This window comes from Acomys russatus, chromosome 1 (genome assembly GCF_903995435.1).
Source record: "Acomys russatus chromosome 1, mAcoRus1.1, whole genome shotgun sequence".
NCBI classification, from domain to species: domain Eukaryota; kingdom Metazoa; phylum Chordata; class Mammalia; order Rodentia; family Muridae; genus Acomys; species Acomys russatus.
Window position 1 is genome coordinate 29,881,815 of NC_067137.1, and position 20,308 is coordinate 29,902,122.

Consider the following 20,308-nt stretch of genomic DNA (forward strand, 5'->3'; position numbering starts at 1 on the left):
CTGCATGAATAAATGTAAGTGTATGGGTTTAATTATTATTACAGATGTAGAAATGAGTATGTTGGCCGACAGACTTGAAGGCTCAAGTTGCATAATACAGTAACAAAATCTAGAATCACACCACATCATGGCCAACCTTCACTTTCAACTTTACTGGATTTATCACCACCTGGAGATGCCTCTGGGTGTGAAGATTTAACTGAGGGGATGACCCACTTGGAATATCATTAGCACCATTCCAGACTGAACAAAAAAAAAAAAAAAAAGACTGAAAATTATGATCACCAAGTTCATCTCTCTCTGTTCTTTGACTGTGGATGGCACATTCCTGCCACCCACCCTTTCTACCATGATGCACTGCACATATTTTAAAATGGTGAGCCATGTGCTTCTTCTCTTTAGTTGTTTCTGGTGCATATAGTCACACAGCTGCAGGAAAACTAATAATTTTATGATGACATATTAGACAGAATAGTTATTGGGATGTGGGCAGAGACAAGAATGACCTCAAATATGGTCATGGCATAAAAGATTAGATGAGTTCCTGTGTTACTAAAGGAGCACAAATGAAATGTAATTTTGAAATGTCAGTGGAAGCAGTGTTAGTAAGGCAGAGTCGGTGCTTAGTTGTTCATAGGGTGACTTCCAATAGCAGCAGGGCTAGTCTACTAAGCTGCTCAAATAATATGCTAGTCCAATAGAGCCAGAAAGTATAGAGCACACATATTTTCTTTGTATATATATATAATTTGGTCCCAGACATTTTTATTGAACAATGGTAGATTATTTATGTTGGATTTTTACAAGCAGACATTGAAGACATTTAAAAATAACACAAAACAAATATCAGGACTAAAGGCATTAAGACTATGTTGTCTGCTGAGTGGCAGTCATTGGGGTGTGGTCATGAGGAGGCTGACCATCGTCCAGTGATGATACAGTGCTTCCTGGGTGATGTGCTCCTTTTCAGCTCCTAAAAGCAGGGGTCAATTGAGGTGATCAAATTATCATTATTACAATCATCCTTTAAAGTCATTTGACGAATAAAACTGGCTTGCATATTTGAAGTCCAACTATTCCCCAATTAAATAGGATATTGATGAGGCACTATTAAAATCCATTTTTGAAGAGCTGGAAGGTCATAAGGAATAATTGCTGAGTTAGGACTATGGGCCAGCCAGTGGATGTGTTAGATTTTTCAACTCACTTCTTTCTTTTGGTGACCTTAGAAACTAGACCCAGGAATGGTTTATTTTATTTAATTTTGTAGGTGAAGAAATGAAGTTTCTTCCCCAAGTTACCCAATAGCAATGCCCAGAGCCCCAGGGCATACATATAGGTCCATCAGTTTTTAGACTCTGGGCTCTTTCTCACTCTGCTGTTTCCCTATAATCACCCAAACCCCTGTCAGCTGTGCCTTCCAATATCCTGACATCATGGGAGAAAAGGAAAATGAAGGTGCAGTAGACAGAGCAATGATTCTCCAAAGATGTCCACTTTCTCTTCTCCAGAACCTAAGAATGATTGCCTTGCACAGTACAAGGATGTTGCATGCATGATTGCATTTAGGGTCTTGATTTGGGATATTATGCTGGATTTCCTGTATGGATCAACTACATTCAATTGGGTTCTTTTAATGGAAATAAGAGGCAGAACAAAATGCTTATATGATGACTTTGAAGATGGAGGAAAGTGTCAAGGAATAAAGAATACAGGTGTCTCTAGAATCTGTGGAAGGAGAACAGTTTCCTTCAGAATTTCCAGAAAGCCTGTGGCCCCATTTATGACTTGATCCTGTTCTGTGAGAGTCACAGTGATTTTCTGACCTCTGGGATATATAAGTAAAAATGTGTATGGCTTACTTTTCCTTCTCTACAAGGGCTCAGCACCAGTAGTCACATATTAGTGTGTCATAGGAATGGAGTGGAGGCTTTGTCATCTGGGGAAATAGTAAGTGCCATGAGCACAAATAATAACCAGTTCCAAATACAATAGAAGGGAACCCTCACACACTGTAAGCAGAAATGAAAAGAAATGACGGCCTTGGGGGAAAGCTGAGGAGGACACTGCTGAGCAGTAGACTTAAATGGGTGAGTCCACTTGTTTTTGCTCAGGCTATGCAAACACCATCCAGATGACAGTTCTTCCTCAACGAACTTCCCAAATTATTATGACAAAGATGACAAATACCAACAAGCTTTTCCTAAAGCTAGACAAGAAGACACTGAAAATATACGGAGGGATAATCGGAAAGAAGGGAAATTGTCAAAGTGGACTTTATTGTGTGCAGGCCAGTGCCCAGTTACCTAACCGTGCCACGCAGCATTCATAATTCAAACATCTGGGCATAGTACATGGATAAACAGAGGAAACAATGGCAAGACGAGGAAGGCCAGAAGTTGATGAAACCACATGGCAGAATATGATAATGGATGAAATTTTGTGGGACTAAGAAAACGGTTTGAAAGGTCCAGAGATGGAACTTCATGGGATATGTTAGAATAGGATATTAATAGCCCCTGAGAGCACTGGGACAAAGATATCTGTGTGTGCATGTATAGGTCACTGTGTGTGTGTGTGTGTGTGTGTGTGTGTGTGTGTGTGTGTGTGTGTGTGTGAAGGCAGATGGCAACTTCAAGTGTCATTTCTTGGACACCATTCACTATTTTTATTTTGAGATAGGTCTTCCACTGTTCTGGAGCTCATCAAGTAATTTAGATTGCTGGCTAGTGAATTATGGACATCTGCCCGCATTTTCTTTTTTCTTAGCATTGGGATTATAAATGTGCACTGTAAGGCCTAGTTTTTACTTTGACATGGGTTCTGCTGGTGACCCAATTCAGGTGTTCTTGCAAGAAGAACACTTGACCATCCAAGCTGTCGTCTCCCAGTCCCAAGGATGGGATTTTAAAACGCTGCTGCCAGATAAGCCGAAAAGCCGCCTGGAAAACTACGCCATCAGATCCATTTCTCACCATATCTCCAGAAATGAATTCTGAATTGGAGATCTAAATGTCAAAATAAAACTACAAAATGAGATGGAGACTTAGGAGAATGTCCCCATAATGCCAGTGTGGTGTTCATGGTGTGTTTCAGTCCTTCCACCTGTCTCTTATGCTTCTCTCATTTACAGCGCCTCCTGTGTTTGAGTCTAGCGTTTGTGATCTAATTTATAAAAAAAAAAAACTTGCAGTCATTTAGTTTTCCTTATTTACATTTATCACGGTTACAAATAATGTTAGTAGATGGAAATGTATAGCCAATGATGTATTGGTATTAATATACATACAAACATGGGCAGGAATTTTTGAATTTTGTCATTATATTTTCAGTCTTTAGCTTTTAATGATTCTTTAAAGTCTACTACATTAGATGGTTGTGGGTTCCTGTAGGTTATTCTGTTTCTCTACTAATTTTGAAGATGGAATGACCTAAAATTTTTTATTTTAAAATTAAGATATAAATACATCAGTTTCCCTTTTTCCTCCTCCCCATCCAATCTCCTCCCATGTACATCCAACCTGTTATCATTCAAATTCATGGCTTCTGGAGGGTTTTTTCTATTCTTCTATATTATACATTCCTAAATATACAAGTATAATCTGCTCAGTCCCTGTAGTACTAATTGTATGTGTATGGTTTTAGGACTGATCCTGTGGTGTTGGATAACCAATTGGGAGACTCTTCTGTAGAAAAGACTATTTTCTCAGCATTCTTTCATTCCTGCAGTTCATTGTCTGGGCTGGGTCAGGTAACATGAGATGTCCCCTTTCCATGTTGGCATGTCTGTTGATGGTGTCTTACACAAGTCATATTTAGGCAGCCTTGTGGCTGGGATGTCACGAGTGTAGCTTTCCTGACACATCCAGGAGACACAATCTCACAGCAGGCATCCTGTTCCTCTGCTTTTTACATCCTTCCTGCTTCCTCTTCCGCAGTGATCCCTATAACTTAGGCGCAAGGATAGAAGAGTGGAAATGGGATCCAAGAGATCGTCAATCCATTTTGTGTTTCATTTACTGGGTACTTAATTTTTTTTTCAGAGACTCCCAAAATCTCTAGGTTGGATGGTGACACCCTGTTCTAACTGCCATAATGCCGTCATCTTTTTCTTCATAACCATTATGATTATTTACAACCCTTAATTAATTCTGCTTTAAACTGTGCCAATGCCCAGCCATTCTGCTTCTAATTAATTATATTTTCTGCCGTGTGGTTCTGTGGTCCTCGCCTTGCTTCTTTAAAATCTGAGCATTTCCTAACCTTTGGCACGTTGCTATGTTGTTTAAACATCATATATTTAAGGTCCTACGTGAGACTTCATTTCATCTTCACTGTCACTGCCACTGGCTATGTCCTGTGATGCCCCTCACCATTTTGTGTGTCTCTGTTATTTTTCAGTTAGTCTCATCATCATCATCTCCTTCTGTGATCTATTTGCAAAGTTTTGCCCCAAACACATTCCTTGGCAATGCTAAAGAGCCCTGCCCATCCTTTGCGTTTTATTGATGAGGGTGAATTTTGTTTACCTCTTTTCCCATTCCAATTGGGAATTGCTTGTCTTTCCTTTAAAAATACAGTTTAGATGTGACTTTCTACAGGCCAGAGGCCAGGTAGAAGAGTGTCTTGTTAAAAGGAAATCTCAAGCCAGGGCTCTATACAGCTATGATTTGTGGCTGAATTCTGTCCAGTTATCTCATATTTTATTAAATTCTTTTCTCCCCCCGAACAAACCCTGCATGTAATTTAGCATAGAAATAGAATACAGGAAACACAATTATTTACCTATTAAGTTTCTGATGTTTCATAAAAGACTGCTGCATAAAATGACTGCCTAAAAGACAAAGAAGAAAAAGTCACAAGTGGTGACTTGTCAGTGCGTGGAATCTGGGCCTTTTGTTTGCTGAGCTTTGAATGTTTGTCTCGTCTGGAGGGTTTCAGGATGTGGGAGAGACACAGACATCACCTGCAGCAGTGGCAGAAGCATTAGCAACAGTACCCTTGGAACAGGGTCTGTGGATACTCTGAAGTTCTGAGGACAGCCCATGGAGTCATTTTGTGAGCAGTTCTTAAGTGCTGTTGCAGACTTCATGGCAGGTGTGGCTTTTCCTACTGCAGCCGAAGTGCCCGGCTGTTCTAAGGTATTGGCTCCTGTGATAAGCAACCCCAGTCTGGGGTAAACTCCTCTGAGTCTGAAAAGGGGCAGGCATCATAACTCCTAATGAGTACCAAGTAGCCTCATTTAGGGTAGAAGGAAATGTTCTGAATGTAGGCAGATGTGATGTAAAATGTGTACTTTAGCTGATCTATATGAATTTATACTATGTTGATTGCAGCCAAAGATACAAAAATTAAAGAGCATTTAGTTTATTTTTTTCATATAAAAATAAATTTTAGTGTCACCTCATGTGCAGAATTTATTTAATTCAAATGGCTATATTTTGTTTATGTGAAATTCAAATTTACCTGAGTGTATTTTCTCTGATAATTAGTTTGAGATGTCTGATGCACGTATTTTTCTTCCCATTTCACTTCAAGCACAAATCTCTGGAATAGCTAACCGCTATTTATTTTTTTATATTTATTTATTTTTTTAAATGTCAGGCTTTTGGCTGCACCAAATGAAATCAAATGGGTTTTGGGAAATGCATGTCTTACTTTTTCCCAGTGGCCACCAGCATAACTATTGTTTTAAGTTGGACACACACACACACACACATACACACACACACACACACACACACACACACACATACACACATACACACACACATACACACACACATACACACACACACACATACACACACACACACACACACACACACACACACACAGTTTTTTCCTTATTCAGCTCCCTTTTGTCTACTGACTTTTCCCATCTTTGTTGGTGAATGCTAACATAGAAGGTTATGTTAAAGAAAATGGACAGCTAATTAACAAACATAATGGTTAATTACTAACCAGCAAGAGATAGTATTCCAGACATTTCTGCTCAGACTGTTGGGAATCTGTGAACACGGTGGGGAACAATGGCAGTGATGCTTCAAATACAAAATGACAACCAGAAAGGGGAGATGGCTGACACAGGTGCCAAATTCTCCTCAGGCCTAAGAGAGAGGAGGGCAGACACCACTTCATGACCCTATTGTAACTTCACCCCAAAATAAAGGTGTTGGAAGGGAGAGATTTTTCTGGCCATCTTTAAAGAATTACAATGTAAGCCAGCCTGTGGTGGCACTTGCCTATAATCCCAGCACATATGAGAGAGGCAGGCAGATCTCTGAGTTTTGGACCATCCAGGTCTACAGAACAAGTTCCAGGACAGCCAGGGCTACACAGAGAAACCTTGCCTGAAATAAATAAATAAATAAATAAATAAATAACAATGTAACAAAGCATATTTAGTCATCATCTTTTTAATATAAAGCAAAGTTGTGTATTTAGATATGGCTTAATTAATTAATGTTCTACTTTTGTATCTTTTACATAAGCCAATCTAGTGTGCAGCAGCCTAATAGTTATGGGTTCTTTAAAGTAGATTGGAAATCTAAAGGTGCCCTGTAAATAATTTGAGTTTAGAGCTACTTGAGTGTGTTCGCAACTATTTACCTTTCATAATTTCATACTTGCATATGCTTTGATCATATTTGCACCTCCCACAATCTTCTTATCTTCTCCCCGCTCCATCTAGGCCCGTTCTTAGTCCCAGTAAGTTTTCCTCCTACTTTCATGCTCCTTCTATTTTTCTAACAATGACCCACTAGACTTCATTAGGGTACAAGTGTGGGCTTATTTACTAGAATACAGAAACTTACCAGTGGTCACACCGCAAAAGCAAAAGGACCCTCTCTGTTCTTGCAGCCATTGGCAACCAATAGCTCCTTGAGAGGAGTGGGACCCCATGCTCCCTCTCCTATCCTTGCTGCTGTGTTGATGGGCTTTATCTTGTGCAGGTCTAACTGCAGTGCAATGGCCGTGCCTTATCTGAAAGATAAGAAGTCCTCCTAATCATAACCTAGCTTTTATATTCTTTCTGCTCCATTTCCTTTTTTTAATTTTTAATTTTATTAATTTATTCAGATTACATCTCAATTGTTATCCCATCACTTGTATTTCCTCCATCCCTTCCACTTTCACCCTATTCCCCTTCCGTAGGTCTATGACCAACGGGACCTCCTCCTAGCCTGCTTATTCTTTCTTTGAGTGCCACCAGGCCTCCCCACCAAGGGGAGGTGGTCAAATATGGAGCACCAGAGTTCATGTCAAAGTCAGTCCCCGCTCTCCACATAACTGTGGAGAATGTCCTGTCCATTGGATAGATCAGAGTAGGGGTTTGAAGTTTACTATTGTATTGTCCTTGGTTAGTGCAATAGTTTGAGCAGAACTGCCCCCACCCCGGGCCCCGATCCACCAATCACGATGTTCTTCTTGTAGGTTTCTAGGACCCTCTTGGTCCTTCTATTTCCCCGTATCCTATATTTCTCTTACCTAGAGTCTTAGGAGGATGTCCTCACATCTATCCCAATCTCCTGGTAAGTAAAGACTTTCGTGGGACGTGCCTTTTGGGCTAGTGCCCAATTACAAGTGTCTGCTCCATTTCTATATTGTTCCCTTAGCCTTCAAAGGATTGAGATCGGTGTTCCATTTAGTGCTGTGAAATTGAGAGTCACTTATTCTCAACACTTTGATCAGTTATACATATTTGCTTTACCACTGGTCACTACAAAAAGCTTTTCTGACTAAGGCTGCGATCATCACCTACCCATGGATATAAAATAAATATTTATAAGGCAACTTAAATCATGTCCACTTAGCAAAACATTATTGCTGAGCTCCTCCTTCTTTCATTTCTAGCCATGGTCTTTTGATCAGGTTTGCAATACCAAACTGAATTCAGGCATAAGGTTGGTTACCCTTACGATACCCATGTTACTATTTCACCACTGGATGTATCTTGCCTAGAAAGTCAGTGTGTATTGACTTTTACTATTTTATTAAGGATTTTTGTTTGTATTATATGAGATTATCCATCCCAGTATGCACAGTATGCAGCTAGATACAGAAAAACATAATGCAATGTGTATTATATACACATTTTATTAATATAAATACTAATATTGTATCCTATACAAATTTATTCAATATTCTACATAACATGTATAAATATTATATATAACATAATATATCCTAAATAACATGTATAGTATTTGGAATAATATATATAATATGATGTACTAAATAGAAGTATATAGTCTGAATTCATATATAAAGTACATAATTACAAGATTAGGCATTTTAAAATGTTATTTCAAATATAAAGGTCTAGCTGAATAATAGGACATCTCACACCAAAAATTGTTAAATGTGGAACTGCAGAGAAGTAAGCAGAAATGGAAACATTTTGTCTTCAAAACTGAGGAACTGAATAAACTTAAGTTTTACTATTCTTAGCTTTGTGGATTCTAACAATGGAAAAATAAGGCAGGTTCAAGTTTGTGAGTCTGGAAGCAAAGTGTCTTCACCATAAAGTTAAAAATTCCAAGTAATAAGGATTATATCCACCATGCAAAGATGAACCCAAAATATATTTGTCTCCAATCTCATAGAATTTCCAGGAATGTTTTCCTCATTACAGAGGCGAATATCATAATCCAGGAGCTCTTATCACAAATCACTGTACTTATTGGTTTGTAGCCAAATCTCTACAATGGGGTAATGTAAGGCATCCATTCTACTTAACATGTTCCACAAATAAACCTCCTCTCTAACTGAGTACAAGGACTGTACCTATTTTGTTGATAGCGTTCAGGGGAAACAAACACATAAAATGGTAAGCCTTGTTTGAAGTCATGAGAAAGTCATTCTGGGGTTGAATGCCTACAGTCTAAGAAAGAAGTTCATAGGCATTCTATATATGTCAAGGGTCTCTAGAGGAGCAAAATCTATGCAATGAATGCATCCTATTAAGGGATCTTTATTACATTGTTTTACATAATGGCACAGGTAGACCAATAGAGTTTGCCTGCAACTGGAGAGGCTGAGAGTCTGTCAATCTGGAAGCCACCGCAGTCCCGTTCTGGCACCAAGGGCCTTGAGGGAGCACCGCTGATCTTTAGTTCATGTTGGAAGGCTGAAGAAGCTGATTCTGTCGTCAGTAAAGGAGTGTTACAGTATAATGTGTCAGTTTGGCCTAAGATGGCTAAAAAAATGACAGAGTCTGAAGCGTACCTTACAGCTGCCAGCACTACACTGGGCAGAATCTAAACTGATACAAATCTACTCCTAAGACGAACATAAACAAACTACTCTAAACCTCATATACCCCAAGCACTTGCCACTATGGTGCCCCTCAGGCTATTTCTCTCCCCCAACCCCTTCCTCCTCAACTGTAAACCCTCTTACCCTTCTCAACCTTCAGTCCTCGCTCCACCACCCTCTCCAGGAAGTCCCGCTTTCCCCTTCCTGTCCTTCTGCCCAGCTTATTGGCTAAACAGTGCTTTATTGACAGTTGTTACATCCATTCAAGATATTCTTCCACGTGGGAGGAGCAACAGCAGCAAGGCAGATGCATTTACTAACAAGGAGCAAAAGTTGGGCAAGCAGCAGTGTTTTTCCCTCTGACCTCTTTGTACCTGGGTCACTGCTGGAAGGTGTTGGCCACTGTGGAGAAGGGTCTTCCTGCTTAGTTAATCCTTCCACTGGTTCTTCTGGAAATGTCCTTATACACCTTCCCAGATGCACGTGTTTTAGTTGATTCCAAATCTAACCAAGTTGGTAAGCAAGATTAACTACCACAAATAATATCCATTGTGTTATGGGCATATCAGTTATTAATGTTTCAATCTGTTTGTTTCACTTTATGTGTGAACATTTTGCCAGCATGGATGTGTATACAGCCTATGAAAGTCAGAGAGGGTACTGGATTTATTTCCCTGGAACTGGGATTACACGTGGCTGTGAGCCACGTGTGCCATACTAGAAATAGAACCTACCTTCTCTGAAAACACAAGTGCTTTTACCATCTCCTCCAGTTCCTCAGTTGTTAAAATGTTGCAGCATGTCAAAGCCAGATAGTGGGCAGCCTGTTAAGAAGTAGAGAATCCAAAAGAATTTTTAGCAATCTCACAAGACAAGATAAAAACTAGAGTCTGAACCTTTGAGAGTACCAAGGACTTTAAAAAAGCTAAGTTCTAGGAACAGATACAGAGACCAGCAGCCAGACAATTGGCTGAACTTGCAGAGTTTTGTGGAAGAGTTGGAGGAAGGAATGAGGGAGCTTGGAGGGATCAAGGACACCACAAGAAAGACCTACAGAGTAAACTAAGCTGGGCCCATGGGGACTCACAGAGACTGGACCACAAGCCAAAGAGCATGTATGGGCTGGACATCGGCTCTCTGCACATATGTAGCAGATGTGCAGTTTGATGAGCATGTGGGTCCCCTAACAGTGGGAGTAGGGGCTGTCTCTAACTCTGTTGCCTGCCTGTGTGTCCCTTTCTCCTAGTTGGGCTGCCATGTCTGGCCTCAATGGGAGAGGAAGTACTCAGTTCTGCTGTGATTTGATGTGCCAGGGTGGGATGGTACCCTTCTCTGAGGAGAAAGGGAGGGGGGTAGGGGGAGAAAGTTTGAGGGGAGGTCTGGCAGGAGAAGAGGGAATGGGCTGCGATCAGGTGTAAAGTGATTAAATAAATAAATTAATGAGACAAAAGAGAGATGAGAGACATAGTGTTCCCTGAATCCTAATACCCAGTTACTTTCCTGGACAGTACTTCTTATATGGCGAGGTTGTATAAGGCAGATAATGAGAGCAAGCAACCCCCTGCCCCATCCAGGGAAGATGAATAAATTGCTATGGGAATGGCTTTCTATCATAAGCTAGTAAAGCATGCAAACATATGCAAGTCATACAAATAAGTTTAGCAGGTAACAACAGAAAGTGCCCAAAGATAACATAAGAAAGTAACTGCATGACCTTTAAGTAAGAAAAGATTTCTTAAGTGGGGCACAAAACGAAACAATAAAAGATATTAGACTACATTATAGTTAAGAACTATTTATTGAAAGATGCCATTAACGACTCCCAAAAGCAAGCTATATCAGGAGAGAACATATTTCCAACAAATGTATCTGAAAGAGGACTCATATCCAAAGTATGTGTGTAATAAAGACCTCATAGAGTATAAGAGAAATATAGCCAATTAGGGAAAATGGTCTTGAAAGCTGAAAGGAATAGCATAAAAGAAAATTTCCAAATGGCTGGTTATAGTAATTCTCATACAGTGCAAGCTAAGTCTTCAGTGAGATTCTGTTTGCATAAAATCAAAACAACTAAAAAGACACACAATGTTTTGCAGGTCATGCATTTAGCAACTCTAACTCGATGGTAAAAGTGTGGAGGTGATTTTAGTGATTTTATGTTGTACCGAGCCAGCTAGTGACAAAGAGTTAAACTACACTTTTCAGCATGTTTTCCTCTGAATGGTTCTGAAACAAGATTTGGCATAAGAGACAAATGTTCAAAACTAGAAGGCCCCAATAAGGTTAGGTAGCCTGTTTAGACATGAGAGACCAGTGGTTCAGGTGCTGTTAGGGCTTACAAATGGTGGCAATGTGCTGCTGGCTTGCTTTGTTATTGGGGCAGTGGATAGACCTATAACACCCTCAGTCCAATGTGCCCTCTCCTCTAACTTTTCTAAGTCGGATTCAGATATATGGGTATCCTCTATGGAAAACTGACCTCATTTCCCACATCACTTGCATCAGCATCTGGATGTAGGGAGAAACAGACAGGGCTCCAGCATGTCATGACTTTCCCCCATTTATATCCATGTTTTGGCCTTACTGACTTGTGGGTTAATACTAGACCCAGAGTCAAAGTCTTATGAACACGGAACACCAACCCCCAGGACAGCGTAGAGTCTGGTTTCTAGAAGAGGTTCCAGATTCTATACTATTTGTTATTGTTTTGCCTCCCTGATGATACCCTAACTGACCCATAGTAGACCTATTTCATTGTTGAAGATAACTTTTGTTAGGTAGATTCTAAGCAATGGGCATGAGTAGCAAGAGAAGGGACAAACAACACCCATGAAGTCCTTCCACTCAGCATGCATGGAAAGAATCATGTTTGATAAAGCGTCATTTCCTAGTAATGTCAAATGCTTTCCTAGCTTCTCTTCATTTCAGTTTGTGTCTGCATAGGTATTTATCAAAGCCTTTAGTGAAATCTTTGATTAGTAGTGCTGGGAGGGGAAACTACAAGGGCCTTTGGAATAGGTGAGTAGCTGTGTAGCTAACAGCGTAGGTTATATCCCTTTTATTGGTCATTAATAGATTGAAATGTGCTGAGGTTTTTCATCAGTAGACCCAGCTTCACCTTGTTCTAAGAAAGACTCATTCCAGGTAAATTATGTTGTATTCTTCACGTGGGTTTCAGGAGGCCGCAGAGTTTCGAAGGAAGTCCCCTCCCTTTTTGTGAATAGCTGTGGGCTAGTTCAGTTTTGGTGGATCTCTTCTCCATAGTGAAAATGAAGCACTATGACTTAATCTCATGACCTCTTTCTAAGGTCTTTCCAAGGAGGGCTCTAGTAGGTTGATTGATCTGGGTAGCCCATAATATATGAACCAAAATATTCCTATGTATATTGTGGAGGCGATGTCTAAATGGAAGCCTTACAAAGGTACACTGGCTTATTCTGGTCCAACTCAAAAGAGTTGCATTTTTGTGTTCAGATGGAAAAATAGAAGTGAGTTCACTAAAACAGAAAATCTGGGTAAAAGCATACTTGTGTGTTTCTGCTACATAAGCAGGCCTCTGAGACTGTGAAGAAATCCGGGTCTCCATTCCCTCATCTATAATACAACGGGTTTGGTTAAGATGATGTTGAGGGTTGTTTCCAAGAGTAACAGCTGCAAATTCCATGAAGCTACATCTCTGGAGACCTGGCCTCACATGCATTAGCAGTTGGTGGCTCCAGCAAAGGAGGACTTGAAGGAACACTGAGAGAGTGTTGGGCAACAACATGCTGTTCTTGTCCAGGCACCCAGGTATCTCTGTGAGCTGCTCCCATAGCCTTCCCAAACTTATAAGCTGATTGGCTCTTGAGATCTGCTAGGCATTTCTTTTTATGAAGACCATTTGAGTGTTTCTGTTATACTTCTTGGTTGCCATGCAAACTTGGCTCACAAAAGCCTGCAACAAACCCCAAACACCTCCTTACATACTTGCTTTATGACATTTTATTTGAATGCCAATATAACAAGTTTATAGTAAATGGAGGATATGGCAGGAGACTAAAATAACACCATAGGCTTTGAACACTCTAATCTGAGCTTAATAATTTTAAGATTTTTAGACATTTGTAATTCAACCTATGGGCATAATCTAGTAGTAATGGTACTTGGGTAAAGATGTACTGGATCGAATAACACAGTGGTTCCAAAGGAAACTAAATCTTTTTAAAACCCTCAAACATCAGTTTAAACTGTTAGCTCTAATTTTATTTTAAATTCATGTTAAAGTAATTGCATCAAGCTGGGATTAGGTACTGTCTCTAACGCTCCTTCTACACAGTTAACCATTTAAAGCATCAGAAGGACAACTAGAGTTAAAGGAGGTTGTGCATCTCCTCCTGTGACTTTCCATAGCAATAGCACTGGGTGCTTCATCTCCAGGTTGGTGTCATTTATCTCTCTCCATCTGCCAGAAGACCAGGTATCCATCTGAGCAAATTTCTAAGCAGATATACTACAAAACAAAACCTCAAGCCCCTAGACTAGTGATTCTCAACCTGTGGGCCGTGACCCCTTCGGCAACCCTCTACCTCCCAAAAAATATTTACATTACAACTCATAACAGTAGCAAAATTACAATTATGAAGTAGCAATGAAAAATGATTTTATGGTTGGGGGTCACCACAATACACGAGGAAGTGTGTTGAAGGGCCACAACATTAGGAAGGTTGAGAACCACTACCCTAGACAAAATAATATTTTGGCTGCTGCTTCGTTCATGAATAATGTGTTTTCAACGTTGACCTGAGCAGGAGCTCTTGCAACAGACAGCCTTGAGCAGCAGACAGAGCACTGCACAGGGCCTCCCTCCCTCTAGACCAGAACCCCAGCATCTGCTGACGTTCTCTACACTACCCACATTGAGAAAGCATTCTCTGTATCCCATTAGGCATCCCAAACTATGAAGGTAGAGGATGACAAGATCTCTAGGGTCCCAGTGAAGCCTGATGTCCTAGAAGCCTTCATTTCTAAACACTCTGGAAGAGGAGCTAGTAAGAGAGCCATCTGCATGCCTCATATTAGTGGGGTTCTTCCCACTGCTCCTTCTATTTGTCTTTGTTCTCCGTGACAGAGTCCCATCAGAATGTGGTCAGGAGGTCCCCATGTATGGTGGCTTTGGTAGGCTCTGGCTAGTGTGCCATTATGTAGGGAAAACAAAGAAAAGAGGGAAAGTCTATAATTCTGCTTTCCTTGGCAAAATTATCAGCTACATTTCTTTCTACCAGGAGCCCGTTGTGCTCTCCAAGAGAAGAGCCGCCAGTGGATCAATGAAGTCTGTCTGAGCAGCTGGCCCACTAAAGCACACTAGGGAGGTCAAGACTAAATTGTTAACAAATAGACAAGTTAGAAGTGAAGGACGGTTCGTGGCCTTGGCCATCTGAAATCAGCCCCAATGCGGAAGTTCTAATAAAAGTGACAAAACCACAGTTCTTGCACTTCCCTTTTGTTGGCCTTGGTGAATCAGTGCAAAGGTGAGCTAACAATGAGGAGGAGATTTGAACACTGGTCTACACTTTATCCTTCTACGTTCCAAGTAAGTAATCTACATATTCCAGAAAGAAATCACTCAGAAGAATCCCCACATTATTTTCTTTTGTGTTCTTAAATTTTAGGTTTTCAGATGGGATTTTTAAAGCCACTTGGCTTCTCCAATTCCCTTGCTTCATGCAGAACCAAAATATTTGATTTTCTTATTAAGACAAACGTAAGGGATTGAGCTGTAGCTTTTCCTATGCTGGCCTTCAAGTTAGGCCCCCTGAATAACCTTCCTTCTGCTAAATATAAAATGAGGCCACCTGTTAAGTAATTTCAATTTTTAAAAAGTTTTATTTATATATAAAATGAAATAAAAATTATCTGAATATTGTTATAAATGGAGATTCTAAAACACATAAGAAAAATCAAAAGACCAATGATCATGATTTTTTTTGTTTACTTGTTTGTTTTTGATATAAGGTTTCTCTGTGTAGCCTTGGCTGTTCTGGAATAGACTCAGTAGACCAGGCTGGCCTTGAACTCACAGAGATGTGCCTGCCTCTGCCTCCCTAAGTGCTGGGATTAAAGATGTGCACCACCACTCCATTTATTTTGATATCTTAAAAATTGGCATATTCCACTTGTCTACATAAAACCTTACTGGAGACAGGAAAAGACTTTCCTGAATAAAACTATGAGGAAGACACTGTCAAACATCAAGTAATGGTGATGATTACTGTCTGTCATGAATTTGTGTATTTATCTAAATTTTTCTTGATTGCAGAAATTGTTCAGGGTAGTAAAACATTTTAGATATCCTCTATAGAACAGAGAGTTAGAAAAGAGCTGTTTCTCTGTATAAAACACAATACAAATTTCAGGGCTTTATTGTAAAATTCTCAGCATTTAATAAGCTCAGTTTATGGTCAATGATGCATATGAGAGGTGGATTTCTTGTCTTTGAGAACTGTTTATGAATATAAGATGCAATCAAGAAACAATGCAAACAATAAGTAAAGGAAAAGGCTATGGTAGAAGCCAGTGAAGCTAAGAGTGCTTAGCCTGTGGCTTGGGTAGAGACACTATCTTAAGTTTTCATCTTTTGGAGCTTTTGAACTTGGATCTAAATGGCAGCCTTAGTTTCCTGGAACTCCAGCTTGGATGACTGCAGGTCTTGGGGGTTGCTGGCCTCCTTAATTGGTGTGAGTCACTCCCTTATTGTGAGAAGATGTGTTCTCTTTCTCTCGAAACCACAGTCTAATTCTAGGATCTTTGTCTTTTGTTAATTAATTCCCAAAGTATATTTTTAGCATTCGTCCAAAAATTTAAAAAAACGAAATGTGTTGGGCACAATGGCCTCTGTGTTTGTAAACAGGGACCCTGTGCTGATATGGACTGAACCTTTCCAGCTCTGTATAATAGCTCCCACAAGCTTTTCTTAAGTGACACTGCTCTGGTTCAACCTTTAAGGGTTAGAGGGTGTCACCGTTCCTCCACACTGTGAGCCCATGCTTGGCATCAGGCAAGATCTCAGGTTCCACTAAGTGCTGTGAGACCCCACTTCCCAGCCATCTGGAGGTGGTTTTGAGCTGCTCATAAGGTTCCTCTGTCTAGTTTTGACAGGCATTCCCCTCACTTCTTCTGTCCCTCTCGGGTCACATACTGTCCACACACTAGCCCCGGGACTCTCCTCACATTCTGAACTTCACTTGAAGCATGCCACCCAAAACCTCATGAAGCATAATACTGTGGTTTAAATATTTGTGTCCCCTCCAAATTTCAGGTTGAAATTTAATGCAATGGTATTAAGACGTAGGGCTTTTAGAGGCTAATTATGTCATGCGAACTCTTCTTATAAAATGCCTGGAAGGAACTAGAAAAGCATAATTTTGCTTCTTGTTATTTCCACTCTTTTGAGGACATATTGTGTGTCCTTCCAAATGATGAAGCCCCTCTATCACCTTGCAGAGAAAGCAGACTTCCCCTAAACACCAATTTTGCTGGCATCTTCTTCACACTGGACTTCCCCAAACCATGAGAAATATATTTCTCTGGTTTATAAAATATTGCTCCATGCTATTTTATTTTGAGCACAAATGGATGAAGACAGTAGTGATATAGAGGTGGACAGCCTCAATTCTCTCACTGACATGAGCTGCTACCCAACCAGGCTGCTTATATAGTCACCACCAGACTCTCACCGAAGACAGATGCCTACCAGGGATCACTCTGGGCTCCTCAAGACCTCAAGTATCATCCCTCATACGATGCCAGTGACTATGCTTCTAGCCATACAGTCTCCAAGAGGGGTGCAACCCCAGTACTGGATTGACACACTAATCAAAGAGTACAACCATTTATGGAGAAATAGTCAATCACAGGAGAGATGAATTCCAGGACAGAAACCAGGCATAGAAGCCTGATTTATAAAGCTCTCATTACAAAATAAATATTACTCAAAAGTACAAAAAAATTAGCTATAAATGCAAATATTCATTCATATTGAGAAAAAACTACACAAATGTATGCAATTTTCAAAGGTGACAAATATATAAAGACAAAACAAAGGAAAAGACTATTTAAGTGATTAATTGCCTGATAAATCTCCATAACAGATTTCCCCCTACACTCCCAGCTGTACGTTCTTTGATATAAGAAAAATTTAAACAAAGACGAGAAAAGTAACTTTGTCTTTTTCCTAACATGACTGATTAAAATAGATTTTTTCATAATTAATTGATAGTTTTAGCAATTTTATTTCATCCTTATACTTGCTATTGGTAGTGCTGTAGTTCTTTTTGAGATCTCTAAAGCCTTCACAGACAGTATTCCATATTGAAACTAAAATCTTTGAAAGCATTTTCCATGGAATAGTTCCTAGTTCCATATATGCCATCTCTTCCACTACCTACATACTTCTGGTGGTGAGGGATGAAAACATATTATTATCCCAATATTTCCTCTGGTGTTTACATGCTGTGCTGCCTGGCTGTTGTACAAAGCAGATGTAGGGTTTTTCTAGAAAGCTTGACTCTCTCCTGAAGGACATTGTAGCCTATAAAAGTCAGAGTGGAAAGAGGCAATGGACTTAGTTGCTCTGGGATGGACCTTATCCTACAAATGCACACGTGTGGAGGACATTGTTACACTCTGCTGGAGCCCTGTCAAGGTCCTTAGCCAGTGAGGGGATTACAACATAAGCTTTGGCAGCCTGGTTGTAAACATCTCTGTCCCCAGATATCTGCTCTCTGGTTTCTTATTTGTTCCTTATTTGTTTATAGTCTGAGTTTCTTGGTTTGATGTCACTTGCCCAAGAGGACCCTTCCTGAATGTGCAAGAACAAATGAGGCGCTCCCCCTTGGCCCTCCAGTAGAGCCCTGGCTGCCCTTTTGTATTTCATGCTGCTCTGCCTGGCTGTGCCTGTCTCCTGGTCTCACTTCCCTGGTGGGCTAGAAATACCAGGAGGGACAAGGACTGCATGGCCTTTATAGGGGCATCTCCTAACCTTGTATCTTGCCTCAGGCAGCTCAGGCAGCAATGACATCCTGTCCCAGACAAGGTGGCTTAGACAACACTGATTTCTAACCGTTTTGAGGGGCTCAAATTTAAGATCAGAGTGTGAGTATGGGTGGCTTCTATTGAGGGCTTTCTTTCTGGCTACTGGATGACCATTATGTCACTGTGTGTTATATGGCCTTTTCGTGTGTGTGTGTGTGTGTGTGTGTGTGTGTGTGTATGTGTGTGAGTGTGTGCATGCGCGCACGCACGCACGCACGCGCATGTATACGCATGTACACGCACACATGCTTGTGTACATCCTTGTCTGTGTATGCATATACATATGTGTATGTACATATATATTTGTATCTATTTATATGTATATGTGCTTGTGTTTATGTCTTTGTGTTATGTGCATGTGTTGAGAGAGAGAATGATGACAGCAAACTCTTTCTGTCTTCCATGTTTATGAGGATATAAATCTCTCCCTGAGACCACACCCTCATCTAAACCCTGCTGTAATTTATCACTACCAAAATTCATGTTGGCTACCTTGTGGAAGGACTAATGCTGGTCTCGCAATAGTGAATCAGCTCCCACAAAAGCTGGTTGATTTAAAAGCATGTATCTGTTGCTTTGCCTTTCTCCAGCATGTATGATCCTTGCAGGAGACTCCCACCAGTTTCAGCATCAAATGTCTGGACTTCCTATCCACCAGAATCATGAACCAAATACACTCTTTTTCTTTATACACTACCCAACATCACATATTCTATTATAGAAACACAAAATGAACTGAGAGTAGACCTCCCCTTTCAAATGCCTAACGCTTGGGATTTGGGCTTCAGTGTGAATTTAAGGGTGACACAGGTATCCAAGATTTGTACCTTTTGTTAACTGCATATTGAATAAGAATGAGCAAGTCTTCTGAATGTACCTGGAGTTTCGCCATCCCACTGACATTCCTTTGTATTCAGCCCCTCACCTTAACAAATACTTTGCAATAACTACTCATTTAATTCAAATTTGACCTCTATGTTGGAAGCTCATTCTCCCCAAATCTCTTTGTGTTTTAGCAGTTACTCTGTGCCTTCTGCTTCCACTACATCTTGAAGGCAGGCAAAAGCAATGGAATAACTTTCATGAGGCTTTCTTTCTAACCCTAACCCTTTGCTATTAGAGGCTTTATAGTACTCAAAAGATTTCCAAATATATGCCATCCGATCTTTCCCATAAAGGTTGACATGCAGTATGGAAACAGTTATTTTGTACTACATCATAACAGTGGGAGGGACAGGATTAAGAGGAGAAGAAAGGAAAGGAGGAAAAGAGGAGAAAGGAGAAAAATTAACTCAGCAGAAGTGATTTATCCAATGTCCTATTGGGACCCAAGTAAACTAGGTGAACTTTTCAAATCCCAGCTGAGGATTTCCTGCACTAACCTGCCCCTTTAAGACAAGACAGTGGAGTGCTACAATAGGCATTATAGAATCTAGTCTTCATTGTCAAGCTGACTGGAATTGGAATCGCCTAGGAGACACGCTGGGGTTGTCTGTGAGGTTCCCAGAGAGGTTTAACTGAATCACCCTAAATGTGATCGGCACTAACCCATGGTCTCAATTCCCAAACGGAGCAAAGGGGAAAAGAAGGCAAGCTGAGTGCCTACACCAACCTCTCCGCTTCCTAATGGGATCATCTGCCTGATGCTTTTGCTATCACTGATAGAGTCACGTGCCCAGACTCCTTCCCCATCATGATGGATGGTACTCTCAAGCCGCGTTACAATAAGCCTATCCTTCCTAAAGTTACTCTTGCGCTTTTGCTGGGATTTTGTTACAGCAATGAGGAAAGCACCTGATACAGGCATCGTTCATTTTTCAGAATGCCAAGACAAAGGCTTAGGAACTCAAATGTCTGAGGACGCTTTCTAGAGAAGGTAGGATTAGTTGAGCCTTATGGTTTAGGCAGGATTTTAGACAGGACCCGTTCCCGAGGCAAGAGGGAGAATCAAATCCTTGAAGGATTCTGGAATGCACAG